The sequence below is a fragment of the Stylophora pistillata genome, chromosome 2, assembly GCF_964205215.1.
Source record: "Stylophora pistillata chromosome 2, jaStyPist1.2, whole genome shotgun sequence".
Taxonomy (NCBI): Eukaryota; Metazoa; Cnidaria; class Anthozoa; order Scleractinia; family Pocilloporidae; genus Stylophora; species Stylophora pistillata.
The window spans coordinates 32,990,019-33,013,314 of record NC_142520.1 but is presented as its reverse complement, the minus strand read 5'-3'; the positions used below and the strand labels follow the sequence as shown (position 1 = coordinate 33,013,314).

The following is a 23,296-nucleotide window of genomic DNA, read 5'->3' as shown; positions in this document are numbered from 1 at the left end:
AACACCTCCCGAAACTGAAGACACAACTCCCGCCGACGATCACCAGATGAACGAAGACCCTCAGACCGAAACAGAAGACGACGACTCACAAATGCAGATTCCAAACAACGACAATATTACCACACAAGACACCGAAACTCTTTCCTCGATTGCTGACCCAGAAGAACATTTTTTCTCCTCCGACGAAACTGCCGAAACTCCCGAACTGTTTTCCATCCCGAGCACACCGCCTAACACTAAAAGACCAGCGAAACTACCACCTCAAGATATTCCACTGCGAATTCCAACTCGACCGACTCTAGTAACTGGTAAAAAATCGATTTCTGAGGTTTCTGAAGGCTCCACAAGCGAGCCCAGAGCCAAAAAACCGAACACTGGACACTCGCGCTCACCGAAAAAGAAAAAAAATCGTAAGTGATTAACACGTCCTTTATTTAGTAATAGTTTCGACCGACTGTCTTTTTTCTAGCTGTTTTCATTGCTAAAATTTGTACTATAAATGTCCGTGGTTTCGGAAATGCTGCAAAGCAAGATTTAATCTTTGATTACGCTCGTTCTGGTAAATATGATTTTGTTTGTGTACAAGAAACTCTAGCGGCTCGCCCTGCAGCGATTGATTCGCTCAGAAAATCTTGGTCAGGCCCTAGTTTTTGGTCCCCCGCCCTAGGAAAACAAGGTGGGGTCTGTATTTTAGTTTCTAAAGATTCCCCATTCAAAGTTGAACAGTGGAAAAAAGACAGCTCTGGAAGATTGATTAGTCTGCTGATTAGCTTAGGTAAACTTCGCTTTAATTTGGTAAATATTTATGCGCCTACGAATGTTACTGAGAGAAAGCTTTTCTATGATGAGATACACGATTTTTTCTTTCCGAATGCTCAGAAAATTATTGCTGGAGATTTTAATTCTATTGAGTCATCCCTCGATAAATTTGGAGGATCTGAAAATTCCTTTTCGGCCACATTGCGAGATTTTCGCGCTCTCCACGATTTGATTGACATCTGGAGAAAAACACATGGTCGCTCAATTTTTTGTACTTGGTTTAATTCGTCCAAAACTATCGGTTCTCGTTTAGATAAATTTTTTATTTCCTCTCAATTGAGTAATTCTACAGTCTCCTGCGAAATTTTCCCGTGTTTTTTCTCAGATCATGATTCTGTTTTGTTGACTCTCAATTTAGATAATTTTGTTTCTCATGGACCTGGCGTTTGGCGGCTAAATTTAGAACTCCTCGAAAATTCGGATTTTTGTGAGATTATCGATTCCCTTCTACAAAATTGCCTCTCGATTCGTGATAATTTCTCGTCTCTTCATGAGTGGTGGGATTTTGTGAAAGAATCTATCCGCCACACAGCGATTCAATTCAGCCGACGAAAACATCGTGATTTAAACCGTGAAAAGATTTCTCTCACTAATCGCTTAATTCAAGCTAAACATGCCCTGCTAGCGGGCGACAATAACTCTCAACGACGAGTGGAATATTTTGAAAACGAACTGAAAACTCTTAAACAATTGCAATTAGAATCTGTTAAAGTAAGAAGTCGAGCGAAATGGATAGAAGAGGGTGAAAAACCTACGAAATATTTTTTTAACCTTGAAACCTCACGTGCTAAGCGAAATTCTGTCAACAGTGTTTACGACTTGAGCGGAAGCGAAGTCACCACCCAAAAGGACATCGCGGACGCTCACGCCGCTTTTTATGCTAAATTGTACACTCGAGAACCAGTAGACGAGCGAATCCAAAGTTTATTTTTGTCTAAAGTCGAGAAAAAATTGTCTAGCGAGGAGTCAAACTCCTGCGAAGGTTTGTTGACATTGGCTGAAATTAACATCGCTTCGCAACAGCTCAACACAGGGAAAACTCCTGGCTCTGATGGGCTACCAGTCGAGTTTTATCGCCGCTTTTTTCCAGTTTTAGGCCCGATTCTCGTAGAATTATTTGATTTTAGTTCCCAGCGAGGTTTCTTTTCTCCTTCCATGCAGGAAAGTATCACTCGCTTGATTTTTAAGAAAGGTGATTCAAAAGATCTGAAGAATTGGCGTCCAATTTCGCTGCTCAATGTTGATTATAAATTATGCTCTAAAGCTCTCACAAATCGGCTCGCAAAAATTTTACCTTGTGTCATAAATGAAGATCAATCGTGCTCTGTCCCTGGCAGAACTATTTTTGATACTCTCACCCTGTTGAGAGACACTTTAGATTATGTCAACATTACTGATGAACCTGGAATTCTTGTGAATCTTGACCAAGAAAAAGCTTTTGATCGAGTAGATCGCTCCTTTCTTTCTCGGGTTCTCGAGCGGCTTGGTTTAGGCCCTTTTTTTCAAAAATGGATCTCCACTCTTTACTGTAATGCGTCAATGAAAATAATTGTGAATGGTTATCTTACTGACAGAATTTCTCTTGAGCGTGGAGTCAGGCAGGGAGACCCTATGTCTCCCCTCCTTTATATTTTATGTGCTGAGGTACTAGCTAGTAATATCCGTGCAGATACTTCCATTAAGGGTTTTTTAATTCCGGGGGCGAAAGGCCAGCTCTTTAAGATTAGACAATACGCAGATGATTCTTCGTGTTTTGTCAAAGATGTTTTTTCTTTGACACGTTTATTGTCACTCTTGCAACAATATGAACTAGGTACAGGAGCTAAATTAAATTTAGCTAAAACTGAGGCTATGTGGCTCGGAGCCTGGCGCTCGTGCCCTGATACCCCTTATGGTTTGACTTGGGTTAACAAAACCAAAATCTTAGGTGTCTGGTTTACGAATGGCAATCTGTCGGTTGACCAAGACAATTGGCAACCAAAGTTAAATAAGTTAGAACAAAATTTGAATCTCTGGAAGTCTCGCTCCCTCTCTTTGATTGGGAAAACCCTCATCGTCAATGTATTAGGTGCTAGTAAATTTTATTATTTAGCCAAAGTGCTACCCATCCCCGAGTGGGTCTACACCCGCTTCCGATCTCTGATTTTCCATTTCATCTGGGGATCTAAGATTGAAACTGTATCTCGTCAAACTCTCTCAGCACCAGCTGCTGAGGGAGGATTAGGAATAGTAGAATTACACTCTAAATGTGTGTCTTTGCAACTTTCGTATGTCACAGCTAGCCTGAATAATCCAGACACCAAATCTTATTATTTTCTTAAGTATTTTATTGGTACTCAGGTTGCCAAACTCCGACCGGAGTGGGCATGCCTCCGTGATAATTCTGGCCCTAGGGCAGGTACTTTAACTAGTTTTTACAAGAAAATCTTACCATTACTGAATGAGCTAACAACTGCAGTTCAGAGAGACCCTACCTTTAACTTTAGCTCGCGTATGATTTATTGTAAGTTTTTGGAGAAAACAGTGTCCTCACCCATTCTGCCATACTTCTGGCAGTCTGTCACAGGCTCTAGTTTTAATCTAGCTCTTCACTGGACTAAGGTCAGACATCCTAGTTGTGAGAATTTTAAAAATGATCTTGCTTGGCTCATAACCCTTAGAAGGGTTAAAGTCAGAGAATCTCTACGCTCTTGGGGATATATAGATTCCCCAAACTGTGCATATTGTACCAGACGCGAAACGATTGAACACTGTTTTCTCCATTGCAAAAGAGTCAGGGGGGTGTGGACTTATTTCATACCCACCCTCACTGCACTCCTAGGCAAAGCATTTGTCCCCAACATTAAGTTTGTTTTCTTTTATCTGTGGCCCAACACAGATGACACTGCGAACCGCATAGCTATTTATTTAATTAAGACTATTCTTCACAGTATTTGGTTATTTAGGAACAAAAGTACTTTTCATAATGGCACCGAATCCCCCCGGGCCATTATTAGATACATCACCCAGACCCTGTCTGTCAAGTTACACCTCGAGTACCATAGATTGACCTACCAGAATTTTATAACCCTTTGGAAACACCCAGCCTTTTGTGATTTTGTAAACTCAGAAATGGTTTTCCCCTTTATCCAAAAATGATTCCAGAAAAACAAAACAACAAACAAACAAAGATGAAAAGTGATCTCGAATGAAAATTGAAATTGAAATCGAAACAAAAGGAACAGAAACTTTCGCATACACATCTCCATAGCTTACAACAGGAAAATATTAAAAGGAAGGTTAGCTCCAGTCAAGATCAAAAGTCAACACATCATTTGCAACAGGATTATCACCCCCCCCCTAAAAATATAGCTTAACCGATTTGTTTAGTATCTAGGCCCTGTCTAGATAATATCCCCGTCATATAAGACACCATATAATGTCACATATAATAGTAAAAGGCTAAGTCATCGATAAAGAGTAAATGAAATGTAACTAAGGTAAACAGACAAACAGTCAATAGAGTAAATTGATGTAAAAAGTGAATGATATATGAATAAAATTTAAAGAAAAAAAAAAAAATCTGTTCTTATCAGCTTAATATCTGATACGCTGCTCATTGAGTAGCTCATATATTAAACTGATTTTTGGAACTGGGCTGTGGAAAAGAGGCTTGCCTCGTCCCAGCCACGGGTTGCCTCGGTATAGCACTACCTCCGAGTGTGGCCCACTTCCCTTTTGGGGAAGACACATTTAATGGAAGGAAAAATAATGACTATAGCATTCTCTTCTGTGCACAGGAGCCCTGCAGCTCCAAAGGGAAGGCGGAAAAAGACATGACGGGCCAAGGCGGCAACTGACACTGGCTGATTTGAAGCGTGCAAAGCAGTACCACAAGGACATAGGTGAGGGAGAGTTTTACCACGGCAAGCGTATGCCTGAAAGGCATACTTACCTGACGCGGGAGGTACTGTGATCAAGGAGGCAGTCCTCTCAAGGCGAGGCCCTTTCATTGCACTTGGACTGGGTTGACCCTTGCGATTACCCCAAATGTGGGTAACTCGAGCGTATAATTTCTGGTAGTGGGGACCTGCGTTCGCGCTCGTCCCCGAAAAGCTGATGTAAAATATCTTGCCCTTAACCCCTGATTGACTAATGAATTGATCTTGATTTTGGAGTTGACCGTTAAACAGGGTGAACTGGAACTGGAATGAGGAGAGAAGAAGAGCAGCAAGGGAAAAAGAAAGCAAAAAGCCATGGAAAGAAAGAGAGACAGACAGACAGACAGAAGTGGCCTGCGTGTTGGCAGAGAGATTTGGAGGAATAGAAGTGATTGTAAATGAAGGTGAGTTTTTGTGAGGATGTGAGTAGAGCTGTTCTAGATAGATGTGTGTGCTTTCTGCATTATTTTGTTCGTTTGTTTGCGAAAGAAAAGGAGAGGAAACCAAGCGGAGGAGTGACTGAGTAACTAACCGACGGATGGACTAAGCAAAGAACGATCGATACATGGGCAAGAAAAGCATTTGTTTTAGAAACGTGAGTACATTGTGAACCATACCTGTGGCAGGCGAGGTTTTGTTGTCATGTATTTCTTATTGCGAGCGAGCGAGAGGAGGGAACGTTCGTTCCAGCGAGCGAGCGAGCGAGCAAACAAAGAGGCAGGCGAGTAAGTAAAAATGTGGAACCTTTTGCCGCTTCGCTTCGTTTCAGTCAGTTTGAATCCATCCGCCTCTATTAATCGTGGGAATGTTTTGACATGTCTTGAGGCCTTGAAAGTGCTGTAAAAGTGTGCGTGTTTTCCTATTTGTGATTCGTGGGAGCGTGCGAATGATTCGATGTCACGTACAAATGTGGAATTTGTCACAACAACAATGTGTTGAGATCTCGAGCGCGCGCCCTCGCTCCTTCGTTTGCTCGCTCTCTTGCATTGGGAAATGATTTTGGCCACAAGCTTATTTCTCTCCTGCCTGTTATGTTAGTTTTTCTTTTACTCCTCACTCGTCTACGGGACGCCGTGAGTATCGGAAGCGGTTTACCCGGATAAAACGTTGAGAGAGTAAGCAAAGGAAAAAATGAAGCCTACAACACGGGGTATTCCCAGGCGGTCACCCATCCAAGTACTAACCCCGCCCGACAGGGCTTAACTTCGGTGATCGGACGAGAACCGGTGCTTTCCCTGTGGTATGGTCGTAGACAAGGGAAAACAGCTGAAATTTGGCTGGTTATCGGTTATGTTTGATCTGTACTAGCCCTAATTTCGTTACTCTAACCCTAAACCCTAACATCGTTACCCTAACCCTAACCCCAAAATCGTTACCCTAACCCTAAATTTGGTAGCCTAGACCCTAACCCAAACGTCATCTCCTAGAGCCCGCGCACACCTTGAGAAGCGTCGATTTGAGGCAATATATCTCACTGGGGGTGGGGTGGGGGGGGAGTATAGAGATAAATCAAGTTTGGTAAATATTCTAAAGAACACCATCTTGTTAGTTAAGTGTATGTGGCTGGCGTCTTAAAGTTACAATGAGAAGATTACCAACCGATGAGCCACTGGGTCCGTTTTTGGGACTCGCAAGGGCTTCTGGGGGCTACCTGCTACTACCCACCATATACTGTGGGAAGGATCCCTCTACCACCCCCTTGATTGAGGGTATTGGTGGGTATCGCTTCTCGGCCTTTTGGCTAAGATCAAGTGTAGTATCTGTTCTTATCAGCTTAATATCTGATACGCTGCTCATTGAGTAGCTCATATATTAAACTGATTTTTGGAACTGGGCTGTGGAAAAGAGGCTTGCCTCGTCCCAGCCACGGGTTGCCTCGGTATAGCACTACCTCCGAGTGTGGCCCACTTCCCTTTTGGGGAAGACACATTTAATGGAAGGAAAAATAATGACTATAGCATTCTCTTCTGTGCACAGGAGCCCTGCAGCTCCAAAGGGAAGGCGGAAAAAGACATGACGGGCCAAGGCGGCAACTGACACTGGCTGATTTGAAGCGTGCAAAGCAGTACCACAAGGACATAGGTGAGGGAGAGTTTTACCACGGCAAGCGTATGCCTGAAAGGCATACTTACCTGACGCGGGAGGTACTGTGATCAAGGAGGCAGTCCTCTCAAGGCGAGGCCCTTTCATTGCACTTGGACTGGGTTGACCCTTGCGATTACCCCAAATGTGGGTAACTCGAGCGTATAATTTCTGGTAGTGGGGACCTGCGTTCGCGCTCGTCCCCGAAAAGCTGATGTAAAATATCTTGCCCTTAACCCCTGATTGACTAATGAATTGATCTTGATTTTGGAGTTGACCGTTAAACAGGGTGAACTGGAACTGGAATGAGGAGAGAAGAAGAGCAGCAAGGGAAAAAGAAAGCAAAAAGCCATGGAAAGAAAGAGAGACAGACAGACAGACAGAAGTGGCCTGCGTGTTGGCAGAGAGATTTGGAGGAATAGAAGTGATTGTAAATGAAGGTGAGTTTTTGTGAGGATGTGAGTAGAGCTGTTCTAGATAGATGTGTGTGCTTTCTGCATTATTTTGTTCGTTTGTTTGCGAAAGAAAAGGAGAGGAAACCAAGCGGAGGAGTGACTGAGTAACTAACCGACGGATGGACTAAGCAAAGAACGATCGATACATGGGCAAGAAAAGCATTTGTTTTAGAAACGTGAGTACATTGTGAACCATACCTGTGGCAGGCGAGGTTTTGTTGTCATGTATTTCTTATTGCGAGCGAGCGAGAGGAGGGAACGTTCGTTCCAGCGAGCGAGCGAGCGAGCAAACAAAGAGGCAGGCGAGTAAGTAAAAATGTGGAACCTTTTGCCGCTTCGCTTCGTTTCAGTCAGTTTGAATCCATCCGCCTCTATTAATCGTGGGAATGTTTTGACATGTCTTGAGGCCTTGAAAGTGCTGTAAAAGTGTGCGTGTTTTCCTATTTGTGATTCGTGGGAGCGTGCGAATGATTCGATGTCACGTACAAATGTGGAATTTGTCACAACAACAATGTGTTGAGATCTCGAGCGCGCGCCCTCGCTCCTTCGTTTGCTCGCTCTCTTGCATTGGGAAATGATTTTGGCCACAAGCTTATTTCTCTCCTGCCTGTTATGTTAGTTTTTCTTTTACTCCTCACTCGTCTACGGGACGCCGTGAGTATCGGAAGCGGTTTACCCGGATAAAACGTTGAGAGAGTAAGCAAAGGAAAAAATGAAGCCTACAACACGGGGTATTCCCAGGCGGTCACCCATCCAAGTACTAACCCCGCCCGACAGGGCTTAACTTCGGTGATCGGACGAGAACCGGTGCTTTCCCTGTGGTATGGTCGTAGACAAGGGAAAACAGCTGAAATTTGGCTGGTTATCGGTTATGTTTGATCTGTACTAGCCCTAATTTCGTTACTCTAACCCTAAACCCTAACATCGTTACCCTAACCCTAACCCCAAAATCGTTACCCTAACCCTAAATTTGGTAGCCTAGACCCTAACCCAAACGTCATCTCCTAGAGCCCGCGCACACCTTGAGAAGCGTCGATTTGAGGCAATATATCTCACTGGGGGTGGGGTGGGGGGGGAGTATAGAGATAAATCAAGTTTGGTAAATATTCTAAAGAACACCATCTTGTTAGTTAAGTGTATGTGGCTGGCGTCTTAAAGTTACAATGAGAAGATTACCAACCGATGAGCCACTGGGTCCGTTTTTGGGACTCGCAAGGGCTTCTGGGGGCTACCTGCTACTACCCACCATATACTGTGGGAAGGATCCCTCTACCACCCCCTTGATTGAGGGTATTGGTGGGTATCGCTTCTCGGCCTTTTGGCTAAGATCAAGTGAAAAACTTTGATTGCCAATTGGTTTCTTTTATTTGTTTTCGTTTTTCGGGTTGGGTTCGGGAACCTTCGGGTTTTCCGCGTGACTATAAGAAGAGATGACCGATGTTAGTGCGCACTCGTTGCGCTCAGATGATGTAGAAAGAAGTGATTTCGAGAGTTTAGATTCAAGTTCGCGCCGTTGGGCCGACCACGTTCCTGTTGATGATGTTTTGAGTTCAGATAATCCTGTTGCGAATCCTGCTAGCTACGCTGAGGCCACAAGACCTGCCCAGCCTGTTGAAGATGTTAATGTAGAAGTTTCTGTGCCTTTTCCAACCGATAATGAAGTCCCCGAACGACCGTGTACTGTTTTCGTGAACCCACGTGCTCGCCTTCCTGCGAATGTTTTCATCGATGCTTTGAATAATGCACAAGTTGATCCCCGAAGCATTTCCTGTATACAGCGACAGACCAATGGTGAAGTCGTTCTAACTTTTCGCAGCGTAGAGCACCGCGAGAGTTTCCTTCGACTGAATACTTTGGAAATCCAAGGCCAACCCCTCGCCTTGCAAGACATCGACCGTCCTTTAACATACGTCCAGATCTTCGACGCTCCTTATGAAATGCCCGATTCAGCTATCATCCACCGTCTGTCTAAATATTGTGATGTTTTACACCATCGCCGAGGCTATTTCAAACTACCCGGCTTCGAAAGTGTGCAAGATGGAGTTCGACATTACCGCGTGCGACTCAAGAACCCGATTCCTAATTTCATCCGCTTTGGCAAAATCCTGATTAATGTCCGTTACGACCAACAACCCCGTACATGCCGTCATTGTCATCAAAGAGGCCATTTCGCCAACGCTTGCCATGAAATCGCCTGCTACAACTGCGAGCAAACAGGCCACCAAGCAGCCACATGTCCGAATGCGCTTCTTTGTAGCATCTGTAAACAACCCGATCACCGCGCTAAATCTTGTCCGTTTTCCTGGTCCCGTAAACCATTTCCGACTACAACAGCTTCCCAACAAGATGAAATCGAAGAAACAACTGAAGAAACACCTCCCCAAACCGAAGAAACACCTCCCCAAACCGAAGAAACACCTCCCGAAACTGAAGACACAACTCCCGCCGACGATCACCAGATGAACGAAGACCCTCAGACCGAAACAGAAGACGACGACTCACAAATGCAGATTCCAAACAACGACAATATTACCACACAAGACACCGAAACTCTTTCCTCGATTGCTGACCCAGAAGAACTTTTTTTCTCCTCCGACGAAACTGCCGAAACTCCCGAACTGTTTTCCATCCCGAGCACACCGCCTAACACTAAAAGACCAGCGAAACTACCACCTCAAGATATTCCACTGCGAATTCCAACTCGACCGACTCTAGTAACTGGTAAAAAATCGATTTCTGAGGTTTCTGAAGGCTCCACAAGCGAGCCCAGAGCCAAAAAACCGAACACTGGACACTCGCGCTCACCGAAAAAGAAAAAAAATCGTAAGTGATTAACACGTCCTTTATTTAGTAATAGTTTCGACCGACTGTCTTTTTTCTAGCTGTTTTCATTGCTAAAATTTGTACTATAAATGTCCGTGGTTTCGGAAATGCTGCAAAGCAAGATTTAATCTTTGATTACGCTCGTTCTGGTAAATATGATTTTGTTTGTGTACAAGAAACTCTAGCGGCTCGCCCTGCAGCGATTGATTCGCTCAGAAAATCTTGGTCAGGCCCTAGTTTTTGGTCCCCCGCCCTAGGAAAACAAGGTGGGGTCTGTATTTTAGTTTCTAAAGATTCCCCATTCAAAGTTGAACAGTGGAAAAAAGACAGCTCTGGAAGATTGATTAGTCTGCTGATTAGCTTAGGTAAACTTCGCTTTAATTTGGTAAATATTTATGCGCCTACGAATGTTACTGAGAGAAAGCTTTTCTATGATGAGATACACGATTTTTTCTTTCCGAATGCTCAGAAAATTATTGCTGGAGATTTTAATTCTATTGAGTCATCCCTCGATAAATTTGGAGGATCTGAAAATTCCTTTTCGGCCACATTGCGAGATTTTCGCGCTCTCCACGATTTGATTGACATCTGGAGAAAAACACATGGTCGCTCAATTTTTTGTACTTGGTTTAATTCGTCCAAAACTATCGGTTCTCGTTTAGATAAATTTTTTATTTCCTCTCAATTGAGTAATTCTACAGTCTCCTGCGAAATTTTCCCGTGTTTTTTCTCAGATCATGATTCTGTTTTGTTGACTCTCAATTTAGATAATTTTGTTTCTCATGGACCTGGCGTTTGGCGGCTAAATTTAGAACTCCTCGAAAATTCGGATTTTTGTGAGATTATCGATTCCCTTCTACAAAATTGCCTCTCGATTCGTGATAATTTCTCGTCTCTTCATGAGTGGTGGGATTTTGTGAAAGAATCTATCCGCCACACAGCGATTCAATTCAGCCGACGAAAACATCGTGATTTAAACCGTGAAAAGATTTCTCTCACTAATCGCTTAATTCAAGCTAAACATGCCCTGCTAGCGGGCGACAATAACTCTCAACGACGAGTGGAATATTTTGAAAACGAACTGAAAACTCTTAAACAATTGCAATTAGAATCTGTTAAAGTAAGAAGTCGAGCGAAATGGATAGAAGAGGGTGAAAAACCTACGAAATATTTTTTTAACCTTGAAACCTCACGTGCTAAGCGAAATTCTGTCAACAGTGTTTACGACTTGAGCGGAAGCGAAGTCACCACCCAAAAGGACATCGCGGACGCTCACGCCGCTTTTTATGCTAAATTGTACACTCGAGAACCAGTAGACGAGCGAATCCAAAGTTTATTTTTGTCTAAAGTCGAGAAAAAATTGTCTAGCGAGGAGTCAAACTCCTGCGAAGGTTTGTTGACATTGGCTGAAATTAACATCGCTTCGCAACAGCTCAACACAGGGAAAACTCCTGGCTCTGATGGGCTACCAGTCGAGTTTTATCGCCGCTTTTTTCCAGTTTTAGGCCCGATTCTCGTAGAATTATTTGATTTTAGTTTCCAGCGAGGTTTCTTTTCTCCTTCCATGCAGGAAAGTATCACTCGCTTGATTTTTAAGAAAGGTGATTCAAAAGATCTGAAGAATTGGCGTCCAATTTCGCTGCTCAATGTTGATTATAAATTATGCTCTAAAGCTCTCACAAATCGGCTCGCAAAAATTTTACCTTGTGTCATAAATGAAGATCAATCGTGCTCTGTCCCTGGCAGAACTATTTTTGATACTCTCACCCTGTTGAGAGACACTTTAGATTATGTCAACATTACTGATGAACCTGGAATTCTTGTGAATCTTGACCAAGAAAAAGCTTTTGATCGAGTAGATCGCTCCTTTCTTTCTCGGGTTCTCGAGCGGCTTGGTTTAGGCCCTTTTTTTCAAAAATGGATCTCCACTCTTTACTGTAATGCGTCAATGAAAATAATTGTGAATGGTTATCTTACTGACAGAATTTCTCTTGAGCGTGGAGTCAGGCAGGGAGACCCTATGTCTCCCCTCCTTTATATTTTATGTGCTGAGGTACTAGCTAGTAATATCCGTGCAGATACTTCCATTAAGGGTTTTTTAATTCCGGGGGCGAAAGGCCAGCTCTTTAAGATTAGACAATACGCAGATGATTCTTCGTGTTTTGTCAAAGATGTTTTTTCTTTGACACGTTTATTGTCACTCTTGCAACAATATGAACTAGGTACAGGAGCTAAATTAAATTTAGCTAAAACTGAGGCTATGTGGCTCGGAGCCTGGCGCTCGTGCCCTGATACCCCTTATGGTTTGACTTGGGTTAACAAAACCAAAATCTTAGGTGTCTGGTTTACGAATGGCAATCTGTCGGTTGACCAAGACAATTGGCAACCAAAGTTAAATAAGTTAGAACAAAATTTGAATCTCTGGAAGTCTCGCTCCCTCTCTTTGATTGGGAAAACCCTCATCGTCAATGTATTAGGTGCTAGTAAATTTTATTATTTAGCCAAAGTGCTACCCATCCCCGAGTGGGTCTACACCCGCTTCCGATCTCTGATTTTCCATTTCATCTGGGGATCTAAGATTGAAACTGTATCTCGTCAAACTCTCTCAGCACCAGCTGCTGAGGGAGGATTAGGAATAGTAGAATTACACTCTAAATGTGTGTCTTTGCAACTTTCGTATGTCACAGCTAGCCTGAATAATCCAGACACCAAATCTTATTATTTTCTTAAGTATTTTATTGGTACTCAGGTTGCCAAACTCCGACCGGAGTGGGCATGCCTCCGTGATAATTCTGGCCCTAGGGCAGGTACTTTAACTAGTTTTTACAAGAAAATCTTACCATTACTGAATGAGCTAACAACTGCAGTTCAGAGAGACCCTACCTTTAACTTTAGCTCGCGTATGATTTATTGTAAGTTTTTGGAGAAAACAGTGTCCTCACCCATTCTGCCATACTTCTGGCAGTCTGTCACAGGCTCTAGTTTTAATCTAGCTCTTCACTGGACTAAGGTCAGACATCCTAGTTGTGAGAATTTTAAAAATGATCTTGCTTGGCTCATAACCCTTAGAAGGGTTAAAGTCAGAGAATCTCTACGCTCTTGGGGATATATAGATTCCCCAAACTGTGCATATTGTACCAGACGCGAAACGATTGAACACTGTTTTCTCCATTGCAAAAGAGTCAGGGGGGTGTGGACTTATTTCATACCCACCCTCACTGCACTCCTAGGCAAAGCATTTGTCCCCAACATTAAGTTTGTTTTCTTTTATCTGTGGCCCAACACAGATGACACTGCGAACCGCATAGCTATTTATTTAATTAAGACTATTCTTCACAGTATTTGGTTATTTAGGAACAAAAGTACTTTTCATAATGGCACCGAATCCCCCCGGGCCATTATTAGATACATCACCCAGACCCTGTCTGTCAAGTTACACCTCGAGTACCATAGATTGACCTACCAGAATTTTATAACCCTTTGGAAACACCCAGCCTTTTGTGATTTTGTAAACTCAGAAATGGTTTTCCCCTTTATCCAAAAATGATTCCAGAAAAACAAAACAACAAACAAACAAAGATGAAAAGTGATCTCGAATGAAAATTGAAATTGAAATCGAAACAAAAGGAACAGAAACTTTCGCATACACATCTCCATAGCTTACAACAGGAAAATATTAAAAGGAAGGTTAGCTCCAGTCAAGATCAAAAGTCAACACATCATTTGCAACAGGATTATCACCCCCCCCCTAAAAATATAGCTTAACCGATTTGTTTAGTATCTAGGCCCTGTCTAGATAATATCCCCGTCATATAAGACACCATATAATGTCACATATAATAGTAAAAGGCTAAGTCATCGATAAAGAGTAAATGAAATGTAACTAAGGTAAACAGACAAACAGTCAATAGAGTAAATTGATGTAAAAAGTGAATGATATATGAATAAAATTTAAAGAAAAAAAAAAAAAATCTGTTCTTATCAGCTTAATATCTGATACGCTGCTCATTGAGTAGCTCATATATTAAACTGATTTTTGGAACTGGGCTGTGGAAAAGAGGCTTGCCTCGTCCCAGCCACGGGTTGCCTCGGTATAGCACTACCTCCGAGTGTGGCCCACTTCCCTTTTGGGGAAGACACATTTAATGGAAGGAAAAATAATGACTATAGCATTCTCTTCTGTGCACAGGAGCCCTGCAGCTCCAAAGGGAAGGCGGAAAAAGACATGACGGGCCAAGGCGGCAACTGACACTGGCTGATTTGAAGCGTGCAAAGCAGTACCACAAGGACATAGGTGAGGGAGAGTTTTACCACGGCAAGCGTATGCCTGAAAGGCATACTTACCTGACGCGGGAGGTACTGTGATCAAGGAGGCAGTCCTCTCAAGGCGAGGCCCTTTCATTGCACTTGGACTGGGTTGACCCTTGCGATTACCCCAAATGTGGGTAACTCGAGCGTATAATTTCTGGTAGTGGGGACCTGCGTTCGCGCTCGTCCCCGAAAAGCTGATGTAAAATATCTTGCCCTTAACCCCTGATTGACTAATGAATTGATCTTGATTTTGGAGTTGACCGTTAAACAGGGTGAACTGGAACTGGAATGAGGAGAGAAGAAGAGCAGCAAGGGAAAAAGAAAGCAAAAAGCCATGGAAAGAAAGAGAGACAGACAGACAGACAGAAGTGGCCTGCGTGTTGGCAGAGAGATTTGGAGGAATAGAAGTGATTGTAAATGAAGGTGAGTTTTTGTGAGGATGTGAGTAGAGCTGTTCTAGATAGATGTGTGTGCTTTCTGCATTATTTTGTTCGTTTGTTTGCGAAAGAAAAGGAGAGGAAACCAAGCGGAGGAGTGACTGAGTAACTAACCGACGGATGGACTAAGCAAAGAACGATCGATACATGGGCAAGAAAAGCATTTGTTTTAGAAACGTGAGTACATTGTGAACCATACCTGTGGCAGGCGAGGTTTTGTTGTCATGTATTTCTTATTGCGAGCGAGCGAGAGGAGGGAACGTTCGTTCCAGCGAGCGAGCGAGCGAGCAAACAAAGAGGCAGGCGAGTAAGTAAAAATGTGGAACCTTTTGCCGCTTCGCTTCGTTTCAGTCAGTTTGAATCCATCCGCCTCTATTAATCGTGGGAATGTTTTGACATGTCTTGAGGCCTTGAAAGTGCTGTAAAAGTGTGCGTGTTTTCCTATTTGTGATTCGTGGGAGCGTGCGAATGATTCGATGTCACGTACAAATGTGGAATTTGTCACAACAACAATGTGTTGAGATCTCGAGCGCGCGCCCTCGCTCCTTCGTTTGCTCGCTCTCTTGCATTGGGAAATGATTTTGGCCACAAGCTTATTTCTCTCCTGCCTGTTATGTTAGTTTTTCTTTTACTCCTCACTCGTCTACGGGACGCCGTGAGTATCGGAAGCGGTTTACCCGGATAAAACGTTGAGAGAGTAAGCAAAGGAAAAAATGAAGCCTACAACACGGGGTATTCCCAGGCGGTCACCCATCCAAGTACTAACCCCGCCCGACAGGGCTTAACTTCGGTGATCGGACGAGAACCGGTGCTTTCCCTGTGGTATGGTCGTAGACAAGGGAAAACAGCTGAAATTTGGCTGGTTATCGGTTATGTTTGATCTGTACTAGCCCTAATTTCGTTACTCTAACCCTAAACCCTAACATCGTTACCCTAACCCTAACCCCAAAATCGTTACCCTAACCCTAAATTTGGTAGCCTAGACCCTAACCCAAACGTCATCTCCTAGAGCCCGCGCACACCTTGAGAAGCGTCGATTTGAGGCAATATATCTCACTGGGGGTGGGGTGGGGGGGGAGTATAGAGATAAATCAAGTTTGGTAAATATTCTAAAGAACACCATCTTGTTAGTTAAGTGTATGTGGCTGGCGTCTTAAAGTTACAATGAGAAGATTACCAACCGATGAGCCACTGGGTCCGTTTTTGGGACTCGCAAGGGCTTCTGGGGGCTACCTGCTACTACCCACCATATACTGTGGGAAGGATCCCTCTACCACCCCCTTGATTGAGGGTATTGGTGGGTATCGCTTCTCGGCCTTTTGGCTAAGATCAAGTGTAGTATCTGTTCTTATCAGCTTAATATCTGATACGCTGCTCATTGAGTAGCTCATATATTAAACTGATTTTTGGAACTGGGCTGTGGAAAAGAGGCTTGCCTCGTCCCAGCCACGGGTTGCCTCGGTATAGCACTACCTCCGAGTGTGGCCCACTTCCCTTTTGGGGAAGACACATTTAATGGAAGGAAAAATAATGACTATAGCATTCTCTTCTGTGCACAGGAGCCCTGCAGCTCCAAAGGGAAGGCGGAAAAAGACATGACGGGCCAAGGCGGCAACTGACACTGGCTGATTTGAAGCGTGCAAAGCAGTACCACAAGGACATAGGTGAGGGAGAGTTTTACCACGGCAAGCGTATGCCTGAAAGGCATACTTACCTGACGCGGGAGGTACTGTGATCAAGGAGGCAGTCCTCTCAAGGCGAGGCCCTTTCATTGCACTTGGACTGGGTTGACCCTTGCGATTACCCCAAATGTGGGTAACTCGAGCGTATAATTTCTGGTAGTGGGGACCTGCGTTCGCGCTCGTCCCCGAAAAGCTGATGTAAAATATCTTGCCCTTAACCCCTGATTGACTAATGAATTGATCTTGATTTTGGAGTTGACCGTTAAACAGGGTGAACTGGAACTGGAATGAGGAGAGAAGAAGAGCAGCAAGGGAAAAAGAAAGCAAAAAGCCATGGAAAGAAAGAGAGACAGACAGACAGACAGAAGTGGCCTGCGTGTTGGCAGAGAGATTTGGAGGAATAGAAGTGATTGTAAATGAAGGTGAGTTTTTGTGAGGATGTGAGTAGAGCTGTTCTAGATAGATGTGTGTGCTTTCTGCATTATTTTGTTCGTTTGTTTGCGAAAGAAAAGGAGAGGAAACCAAGCGGAGGAGTGACTGAGTAACTAACCGACGGATGGACTAAGCAAAGAACGATCGATACATGGGCAAGAAAAGCATTTGTTTTAGAAACGTGAGTACATTGTGAACCATACCTGTGGCAGGCGAGGTTTTGTTGTCATGTATTTCTTATTGCGAGCGAGCGAGAGGAGGGAACGTTCGTTCCAGCGAGCGAGCGAGCGAGCAAACAAAGAGGCAGGCGAGTAAGTAAAAATGTGGAACCTTTTGCCGCTTCGCTTCGTTTCAGTCAGTTTGAATCCATCCGCCTCTATTAATCGTGGGAATGTTTTGACATGTCTTGAGGCCTTGAAAGTGCTGTAAAAGTGTGCGTGTTTTCCTATTTGTGATTCGTGGGAGCGTGCGAATGATTCGATGTCACGTACAAATGTGGAATTTGTCACAACAACAATGTGTTGAGATCTCGAGCGCGCGCCCTCGCTCCTTCGTTTGCTCGCTCTCTTGCATTGGGAAATGATTTTGGCCACAAGCTTATTTCTCTCCTGCCTGTTATGTTAGTTTTTCTTTTACTCCTCACTCGTCTACGGGACGCCGTGAGTATCGGAAGCGGTTTACCCGGATAAAACGTTGAGAGAGTAAGCAAAGGAAAAAATGAAGCCTACAACACGGGGTATTCCCAGGCGGTCACCCATCCAAGTACTAACCCCGCCCGACAGGGCTTAACTTCGGTGATCGGACGAGAACCGGTGCTTTCCCTGTGGTATGGTCGTAGACAAGGGAAAACAGCTGAAATTTGGCTGGTTATCGGTTATGTTTGATCTGTACTAGCCCTAATTTCGTTACTCTAACCCTAAACCCTAACATCGTTACCCTAACCCTAACCCCAAAATCGTTACCCTAACCCTAAATTTGGTAGCCTAGACCCTAACCCAAACGTCATCTCCTAGAGCCCGCGCACACCTTGAGAAGCGTCGATTTGAGGCAATATATCTCACTGGGGGTGGGGTGGGGGGGGAGTATAGAGATAAATCAAGTTTGGTAAATATTCTAAAGAACACCATCTTGTTAGTTAAGTGTATGTGGCTGGCGTCTTAAAGTTACAATGAGAAGATTACCAACCGATGAGCCACTGGGTCCGTTTTTGGGACTCGCAAGGGCTTCTGGGGGCTACCTGCTACTACCCACCATATACTGTGGGAAGGATCCCTCTACCACCCCCTTGATTGAGGGTATTGGTGGGTATCGCTTCTCGGCCTTTTGGCTAAGATCAAGTGTAGTATCTGTTCTTATCAGCTTAATATCTGATACGCTGCTCATTGAGTAGCTCATATATTAAACTGATTTTTGGAACTGGGCTGTGGAAAAGAGGCTTGCCTCGTCCCAGCCACGGGTTGCCTCGGTATAGCACTACCTCCGAGTGTGGCCCACTTCCCTTTTGGGGAAGACACATTTAATGGAAGGAAAAATAATGACTATAGCATTCTCTTCTGTGCACAGGAGCCCTGCAGCTCCAAAGGGAAGGCGGAAAAAGACATGACGGGCCAAGGCGGCAACTGACACTGGCTGATTTGAAGCGTGCAAAGCAGTACCACAAGGACATAGGTGAGGGAGAGTTTTACCACGGCAAGCGTATGCCTGAAAGGCATACTTACCTGACGCGGGAGGTACTGTGATCAAGGAGGCAGTCCTCTCAAGGCGAGGCCCTTTCATTGCACTTGGACTGGGTTGACCCTTGCGATTACCCCAAATGTGGGTAACTCGAGCGTATAATTTCTGGTAGTGGGGACCTGCGTTCGCGCTCGTCCCCGAAAAGCTGATGTAAAATATCTTGCCCTTAACCCCTGATTGACTAATGAATTGATCTTGATTTTGGAGTTGACCGTTAAACAGGGTGAACTGGAACTGGAATGAGGAGAGAAGAAGAGCAGCAAGGGAAAAAGAAAGCAAAAAGCCATGGAAAGAAAGAGAGACAGACAGACAGACAGAAGTGGCCTGCGTGTTGGCAGAGAGATTTGGAGGAATAGAAGTGATTGTAAATGAAGGTGAGTTTTTGTGAGGATGTGAGTAGAGCTGTTCTAGATAGATGTGTGTGCTTTCTGCATTATTTTGTTCGTTTGTTTGCGAAAGAAAAGGAGAGGAAACCAAGCGGAGGAGTGACTGAGTAACTAACCGACGGATGGACTAAGCAAAGAACGATCGATACATGGGCAAGAAAAGCATTTGTTTTAGAAACGTGAGTACATTGTGAACCATACCTGTGGCAGGCGAGGTTTTGTTGTCATGTATTTCTTATTGCGAGCGAGCGAGAGGAGGGAACGTTCGTTCCAGCGAGCGAGCGAGCGAGCAAACAAAGAGGCAGGCGAGTAAGTAAAAATGTGGAACCTTTTGCCGCTTCGCTTCGTTTCAGTCAGTTTGAATCCATCCGCCTCTATTAATCGTGGGAATGTTTTGACATGTCTTGAGGCCTTGAAAGTGCTGTAAAAGTGTGCGTGTTTTCCTATTTGTGATTCGTGGGAGCGTGCGAATGATTCGATGTCACGTACAAATGTGGAATTTGTCACAACAACAATGTGTTGAGATCTCGAGCGCGCGCCCTCGCTCCTTCGTTTGCTCGCTCTCTTGCATTGGGAAATGATTTTGGCCACAAGCTTATTTCTCTCCTGCCTGTTATGTTAGTTTTTCTTTTACTCCTCACTCGTCTACGGGACGCCGTGAGTATCGGAAGCGGTTTACCCGGATAAAACGTTGAGAGAGTAAGCAAAGGAAAAAATGAAGCCTACAACACGGGGTATTCCCAGGCGGTCACCCATCCAAGTACTAACCCCGCCCGACAGGGCTTAACTTCGGTGATCGGACGAGAACCGGTGCTTTCCCTGTGGTATGGTCGTAGACAAGGGAAAACAGCTGAAATTTGGCTGGTTATCGGTTATGTTTGATCTGTACTAGCCCTAATTTCGTTACTCTAACCCTAAACCCTAACATCGTTACCCTAACCCTAACCCCAAAATCGTTACCCTAACCCTAAATTTGGTAGCCTAGACCCTAACCCAAACGTCATCTCCTAGAGCCCGCGCACACCTTGAGAAGCGTCGATTTGAGGCAATATATCTCACTGGGGGTGGGGTGGGGGGGGAGTATAGAGATAAATCAAGTTTGGTAAATATTCTAAAGAACACCATCTTGTTAGTTAAGTGTATGTGGCTGGCGTCTTAAAGTTACAATGAGAAGATTACCAACCGATGAGCCACTGGGTCCGTTTTTGGGACTCGCAAGGGCTTCTGGGGGCTACCTGCTACTACCCACCATATACTGTGGGAAGGATCCCTCTACCACCCCCTTGATTGAGGGTATTGGTGGGTATCGCTTCTCGGCCTTTTGGCTAAGATCAAGTGTAGTATCTGTTCTTATCAGCTTAATATCTGATACGCTGCTCATTGAGTAGCTCATATATTAAACTGATTTTTGGAACTGGGCTGTGGAAAAGAGGCTTGCCTCGTCCCAGCCACGGGTTGCCTCGGTATAGCACTACCTCCGAGTGTGGCCCACTTCCCTTTTGGGGAAGACACATTTAATGGAAGGAAAAATAATGACTATAGCATTCTCTTCTGTGCACAGGAGCCCTGCAGCTCCAAAGGGAAGGCGGAAAAAGACATGACGGGCCAAGGCGGCAACTGACACTGGCTGATTTGAAGCGTGCAAAGCAGTACCACAAGGACATAGGTGAGGGAGAGTTTTACCACGGCAAGCGTATGCCTGAAAGGCATACTTACCTGACGCGGGAGGTACTGTGATCAAGGAGGCAGTCCTCTCAAGGCGAGGCCCTTTCATTGCACTTGGACTGGGTTGACCCTTGCGATTACCCCAAATGTGGGTAACTCGAGCGTATAATTTCTGGTAGTGGGGACCTGCGTTCGCGCTCGTCCCCGAAAAGCTGATGTAAAATATCTTGCCCTTAACCCCTGATTGACTAATGAATTGATCTTGATTTTGGAGTTGACCGTTAAACAGGGTGAACTGGAACTGGAATGAGGAGAGAAGAAGAGCAGCAAGGGAAAAAGAAAGCAAAAAGCCATGGAAAGAAAGAGAGACAGACAGACAGACAGAAGTGGCCTGCGTGTTGGCAGAGAGATTTGGAGGAATAGAAGTGATTGTAAATGAAGGTGAGTTTTTGTGAGGATGTGAGTAGAGCTGTTCTAGATAGATGTGTGTGCTTTCTGCATTATTTTGTTCGTTTGTTTGCGAAAGAAAAGGAGAGGAAACCAAGCGGAGGAGTGACTGAGTAACTAACCGACGGATGGACTAAGCAAAGAACGATCGATACATGGGCAAGAAAAGCATTTGTTTTAGAAACGTGAGTACATTGTGAACCATACCTGTGGCAGGCGAGGTTTTGTTGTCATGTATTTCTTATTGCGAGCGAGCGAGAGGAGGGAACGTTCGTTCCAGCGAGCGAGCGAGCGAGCAAACAAAGAGGCAGGCGAGTAAGTAAAAATGTGGAACCTTTTGCCGCTTCGCTTCGTTTCAGTCAGTTTGAATCCATCCGCCTCTATTAATCGTGGGAATGTTTTGACATGTCTTGAGGCCTTGAAAGTGCTGTAAAAGTGTGCGTGTTTTCCTATTTGTGATTCGTGGGAGCGTGCGAATGATTCGATGTCACGTACAAATGTGGAATTTGTCACAACAACAATGTGTTGAGATCTCGAGCGCGCGCCCTCGCTCCTTCGTTTGCTCGCTCTCTTGCATTGGGAAATGATTTTGGCCACAAGCTTATTTCTCTCCTGCCTGTTATGTTAGTTTTTCTTTTACTCCTCACTCGTCTACGGGACGCCGTGAGTATCGGAAGCGGTTTACCCGGATAAAACGTTGAGAGAGTAAGCAAAGGAAAAAATGAAGCCTACAACACGGGGTATTCCCAGGCGGTCACCCATCCAAGTACTAACCCCGCCCGACAGGGCTTAACTTCGGTGATCGGACGAGAACCGGTGCTTTCCCTGTGGTATGGTCGTAGACAAGGGAAAACAGCTGAAATTTGGCTGGTTATCGGTTATGTTTGATCTGTACTAGCCCTAATTTCGTTACTCTAACCCTAAACCCTAACATCGTTACCCTAACCCTAACCCCAAAATCGTTACCCTAACCCTAAATTTGGTAGCCTAGACCCTAACCCAAACGTCATCTCCTAGAGCCCGCGCACACCTTGAGAAGCGTCGATTTGAGGCAATATATCTCACTGGGGGTGGGGTGGGGGGGGAGTATAGAGATAAATCAAGTTTGGTAAATATTCTAAAGAACACCATCTTGTTAGTTAAGTGTATGTGGCTGGCGTCTTAAAGTTACAATGAGAAGATTACCAACCGATGAGCCACTGGGTCCGTTTTTGGGACTCGCAAGGGCTTCTGGGGGCTACCTGCTACTACCCACCATATACTGTGGGAAGGATCCCTCTACCACCCCCTTGATTGAGGGTATTGGTGGGTATCGCTTCTCGGCCTTTTGGCTAAGATCAAGTGTAGTATCTGTTCTTATCAGCTTAATATCTGATACGCTGCTCATTGAGTAGCTCATATATTAAACTGATTTTTGGAACTGGGCTGTGGAAAAGAGGCTTGCCTCGTCCCAGCCACGGGTTGCCTCGGTATAGCACTACCTCCGAGTGTGGCCCACTTCCCTTTTGGGGAAGACACATTTAATGGAAGGAAAAATAATGACTATAGCATTCTCTTCTGTGCACAGGAGCCCTGCAGCTCCAAAGGGAAGGCGGAAAAAGACATGACGGGCCAAGGCGGCAACTGACACTGGCTGATTTGAAGCGTGCAAAGCAGTACCACAAGGACATAGGTGAGGGAGAGTTTTACCACGGCAAGCGTATGCCTGAAAGGCATACTTACCTGACGCGGGAGGTACTGTGATCAAGGAGGCAGTCCTCTCAAGGCGAGGCCCTTTCATTGCACTTGGACTGGGTTGACCCTTGCGATTACCCCAAATGTGGGTAACTCGAGCGTATAATTTCTGGTAGTGGGGACCTGCGTTCGCGCTCGTCCCCGAAAAGCTGATGTAAAATATCTTGCCCTTAACCCCTGATTGACTAATGAATTGATCTTGATTTTGGAGTTGACCGTTAAACAGGGTGAACTGGAACTGGAATGAGGAGAGAAGAAGAGCAGCAAGGGAAAAAGAAAGCAAAAAGCCATGGAAAGAAAGAGAGACAGACAGACAGACAGAAGTGGCCTGCGTGTTGGCAGAGAGATTTGGAGGAATAGAAGTGATTG

The 23,296-nt window shown here is 44.6% G+C and overlaps 18 non-coding genes and 2 pseudogenes across 18 annotated transcripts; 14 read left to right on the top strand and 6 right to left on the bottom strand.

The window, feature by feature from the left end:
- The first annotated feature begins 4,354 nt into the window (after positions 1 to 4,354).
- On the top strand, positions 4,355 to 4,534 carry LOC148738542 (U2 spliceosomal RNA; annotated as a pseudogene).
- A 211-nt stretch (positions 4,535 to 4,745) lies between these two features.
- LOC148738541 (U1 spliceosomal RNA) lies at positions 4,746 to 4,909 on the top strand. The gene has a single exon (XR_015998004.1). It is a non-coding gene; the product is annotated as a U1 spliceosomal RNA (small nuclear RNA).
- Positions 4,910 to 5,874: 965 nt separating this feature from the next.
- LOC148738540 (5S ribosomal RNA) lies at positions 5,875 to 5,993 on the bottom strand. The gene has a single exon (XR_015997990.1). It is a non-coding gene; the product is annotated as a 5S ribosomal RNA (ribosomal RNA).
- Positions 5,994 to 6,460: 467 nt separating this feature from the next.
- On the top strand, positions 6,461 to 6,652 carry LOC148738539 (U2 spliceosomal RNA). Its single transcript, XR_015997496.1, has one exon. It is a non-coding gene; the product is annotated as a U2 spliceosomal RNA (small nuclear RNA).
- A 211-nt stretch (positions 6,653 to 6,863) lies between these two features.
- On the top strand, positions 6,864 to 7,027 carry LOC148738538 (U1 spliceosomal RNA). The gene has a single exon (XR_015997993.1). It is a non-coding gene; the product is annotated as a U1 spliceosomal RNA (small nuclear RNA).
- A 965-nt stretch (positions 7,028 to 7,992) lies between these two features.
- LOC148738537 (5S ribosomal RNA) lies at positions 7,993 to 8,111 on the bottom strand. Its single transcript, XR_015997989.1, has one exon. It is a non-coding gene; the product is annotated as a 5S ribosomal RNA (ribosomal RNA).
- A 5,932-nt stretch (positions 8,112 to 14,043) lies between these two features.
- On the top strand, positions 14,044 to 14,224 carry LOC148738536 (U2 spliceosomal RNA; annotated as a pseudogene).
- A 211-nt stretch (positions 14,225 to 14,435) lies between these two features.
- LOC148738535 (U1 spliceosomal RNA) lies at positions 14,436 to 14,599 on the top strand. Its single transcript, XR_015997982.1, has one exon. It is a non-coding gene; the product is annotated as a U1 spliceosomal RNA (small nuclear RNA).
- A 965-nt stretch (positions 14,600 to 15,564) lies between these two features.
- Positions 15,565 to 15,683, bottom strand: LOC148738534 (5S ribosomal RNA). Its single transcript, XR_015997988.1, has one exon. It is a non-coding gene; the product is annotated as a 5S ribosomal RNA (ribosomal RNA).
- Positions 15,684 to 16,150: 467 nt separating this feature from the next.
- LOC148738533 (U2 spliceosomal RNA) lies at positions 16,151 to 16,342 on the top strand. The gene has a single exon (XR_015997495.1). It is a non-coding gene; the product is annotated as a U2 spliceosomal RNA (small nuclear RNA).
- A 211-nt stretch (positions 16,343 to 16,553) lies between these two features.
- LOC148738532 (U1 spliceosomal RNA) lies at positions 16,554 to 16,717 on the top strand. Its single transcript, XR_015997971.1, has one exon. It is a non-coding gene; the product is annotated as a U1 spliceosomal RNA (small nuclear RNA).
- A 965-nt stretch (positions 16,718 to 17,682) lies between these two features.
- On the bottom strand, positions 17,683 to 17,801 carry LOC148738531 (5S ribosomal RNA). Its single transcript, XR_015997987.1, has one exon. It is a non-coding gene; the product is annotated as a 5S ribosomal RNA (ribosomal RNA).
- A 467-nt stretch (positions 17,802 to 18,268) lies between these two features.
- LOC148738530 (U2 spliceosomal RNA) lies at positions 18,269 to 18,460 on the top strand. Its single transcript, XR_015997494.1, has one exon. It is a non-coding gene; the product is annotated as a U2 spliceosomal RNA (small nuclear RNA).
- A 211-nt stretch (positions 18,461 to 18,671) lies between these two features.
- On the top strand, positions 18,672 to 18,835 carry LOC148738529 (U1 spliceosomal RNA). The gene has a single exon (XR_015997960.1). It is a non-coding gene; the product is annotated as a U1 spliceosomal RNA (small nuclear RNA).
- Positions 18,836 to 19,800: 965 nt separating this feature from the next.
- LOC148738528 (5S ribosomal RNA) lies at positions 19,801 to 19,919 on the bottom strand. The gene has a single exon (XR_015997986.1). It is a non-coding gene; the product is annotated as a 5S ribosomal RNA (ribosomal RNA).
- Positions 19,920 to 20,386: 467 nt separating this feature from the next.
- LOC148738527 (U2 spliceosomal RNA) lies at positions 20,387 to 20,578 on the top strand. The gene has a single exon (XR_015997493.1). It is a non-coding gene; the product is annotated as a U2 spliceosomal RNA (small nuclear RNA).
- A 211-nt stretch (positions 20,579 to 20,789) lies between these two features.
- On the top strand, positions 20,790 to 20,953 carry LOC148738526 (U1 spliceosomal RNA). The gene has a single exon (XR_015997950.1). It is a non-coding gene; the product is annotated as a U1 spliceosomal RNA (small nuclear RNA).
- A 965-nt stretch (positions 20,954 to 21,918) lies between these two features.
- Positions 21,919 to 22,037, bottom strand: LOC148738525 (5S ribosomal RNA). Its single transcript, XR_015997985.1, has one exon. It is a non-coding gene; the product is annotated as a 5S ribosomal RNA (ribosomal RNA).
- A 467-nt stretch (positions 22,038 to 22,504) lies between these two features.
- On the top strand, positions 22,505 to 22,696 carry LOC148738524 (U2 spliceosomal RNA). The gene has a single exon (XR_015997492.1). It is a non-coding gene; the product is annotated as a U2 spliceosomal RNA (small nuclear RNA).
- Positions 22,697 to 22,907: 211 nt separating this feature from the next.
- LOC148738523 (U1 spliceosomal RNA) lies at positions 22,908 to 23,071 on the top strand. Its single transcript, XR_015997938.1, has one exon. It is a non-coding gene; the product is annotated as a U1 spliceosomal RNA (small nuclear RNA).
- The last annotated feature ends 225 nt before the right edge of the window (positions 23,072 to 23,296 follow it).